The following is a 2224-nucleotide window of genomic DNA, read 5'->3' on the forward strand; positions in this document are numbered from 1 at the left end:
GGAGGGCTGCGTTTTTCACCCCACTAGAATTAGAAATCTTAATGCGCTCATACGGCGAGTTTGCACACGTTTTCAAAAAGAAGTGCAACACCGCTGCAGCTGCAAAAGAGAGGGAGACGGCGTGGGAGAACATTGCTGCTCGGGTCAATGCGTAAGTTTAAATGTAGTCCTTTGCAATCACAATAATATTACAGGGGAAAACTGCTTGAATGGTAGCCTATTAATTTATTTCATTTAGGCGTAATCCCGCAGGGGAGAAGCGCACTTGGCAGCAGGTTAGGATGAAATATAAAAACATTGTTCAAACAGGTAAGACCTCGGCATAATCTCATGGGGGTACCTCATTTTGATCATGTTTTACATTGTAAAGTAAATATTAAGTGGCTGTTTGACTGTGCCGTTGTTTTATCCCCAACATAATGCTGTTTTCACACACATCAATGTCTTCTCATCTATATCATGTGCTGTTAAATAATTAAGCCTATTTAAACTAACACAGACTTCTACTCAGCCAGTAGAAAGAAGGCAGATGCCCGTAAAAGGAGCACACTTTTCTGACCGCCCTGCACACAGTTGCCTTACTCAAGTGCTCAACATCTCCGACATTGTACAAAAAACTTCAATTTGCAAGGAAACGCAGCGCAACACACAATATCTGCTGGGATGTGAGAGCATGACTACGATTGGTAATGTTGCAAATGTAAGGACGGATTAGGTTGTGTATGTAGATGATGGACTGTGACGTGAAACGGTACAGCTCAAAAAGATAATTGTCTGGAAATGCTAAAACATCTATGCGCAGACTGATAACCATCTCCCGACGAATATTTAATTCTCTGCGCAGTAATGCTGCTCCTTCATCCACGGGATCGTTATCAAAAGGACATGCCATGTTAGTGAAAAAAGTCGCCACCTACTGTGCCTGATGGACTTCTAATATGCTGACTCTGATTTTTTTAATGATTTTTTAAAATGACAGACGGCAGAACTAGGCTACGCCAAAATGGTGAATGGTAAATGGACCTGCATTTGTATAGCGCCTTTCTAGTCATCTAGTGACCACTCAAAGCACTTTTTACACTACAAAACTCGCCTGCTGACTGAATGAATGAGGAAATCAAATGGAGTGTGTGGCTCTGAAAGAGGGCGGAGACAGAGAGAAACTCGAGGTTCATTGAGAAAAACCTGGTCCCGACCAGGTTAGGTTCATAGAGTCTGTTACTACGGTAACTGACCGAGAGCTTAAGTTACCTCTCTCTCTGAAACAGGCTAGAATTACCCCTCTTTCTCTGGTTTGAGTTACCTCCCTTTTGAAAACGGAAAACTCAGAGTTTCCCTCATTTCAGGGTTAACAGACTCTGAGTTTTCACTAAACCTGCTTTGTGAAACGGACCCCAGGTGTTAAATGTGTAGCTCAACATTACTATGTCCTGATCAATGAGCTTTGCCCTAAACTGAGTAGAGTGACTTTGTCATTGTGTTATTGTGCTGATGCCAACAGGATGCAGGTTAAAGACTGGAAAATACAAATAGTGAAAAACAGCTCTCATGAATATCATTGACAACGTGCTGCTACTTCAATAAAGATGTAGTGACTTCACCTCTTAAACTCTGCCAGCTCCACCAGTGGCTCCATCATCACTAACTCATGTTATGCAGCCAAACACAAATCACTTATTTAAAGAATCATGAGGGTAAATTTAAGTTGAAATCAAGTGTTTAAAGCAGGGCTGTTCAATTACAAATTCAACTGGGCTGGATTTTAAACCAGAACATGTTGATGGGCCAGACATTTTCAGCAGCAGGCAACCTATTGGAAACTTTTTTGTTTTAGCTATTGGTGATGACACATTTCTAAACAGGTGCAAATTACTGTAGTAAAAGTAGCAATGTTTTTAGTGTCACATTTGAAATAAAAAAAAAAGTAGTCATATCTGACAGAGGAACATCACATAATGCAGAAACAGAATAAAGAAGAGCTGTCAATGCACAGAAGCATAACAAGTGACATTAACAGTAACTAATAACACACTCTATCTCTCTACCACACACACACACACACACACACACACACACACACACACACACACACACACACACTTCCTGACGTTTACCTTTAAGGTCAAGTGTTTATGAAAATCCACGGGACATAGTTTTATACAGTCTATGGCAGCAACAGTCATGTTTACGACAACAAAGTCACTATATAAACTCAATGATATCT

The 2224-nt window shown here is 40.6% G+C and overlaps 1 long non-coding RNA gene and 1 pseudogene across 1 annotated transcript in view; one reads left to right on the plus strand and one right to left on the minus strand.

Annotated features, from left to right (window-relative positions):
- The window catches only part of LOC126403750 (uncharacterized), an 89400-nt gene extending 87877 nt beyond the window's left edge, over nucleotides 1–1523 (plus strand). Inside the window, exon 3 of the long non-coding RNA XR_007571357.1 lies at nucleotides 1509–1523. This is a non-coding gene — a long non-coding RNA (uncharacterized LOC126403750). The remainder of the gene's footprint in view (nucleotides 1–1508) is intronic.
- Nucleotides 1–2224, minus strand: part of LOC126403734 (NACHT, LRR and PYD domains-containing protein 14-like) — a 152391-nt pseudogene that overhangs the window by 126238 nt on the left and 23929 nt on the right.

Source organism: Epinephelus moara, chromosome 17 (genome assembly GCF_006386435.1).
Source record: "Epinephelus moara isolate mb chromosome 17, YSFRI_EMoa_1.0, whole genome shotgun sequence".
In the NCBI taxonomy this organism is placed as follows: domain Eukaryota; kingdom Metazoa; phylum Chordata; class Actinopteri; order Perciformes; family Serranidae; genus Epinephelus; species Epinephelus moara.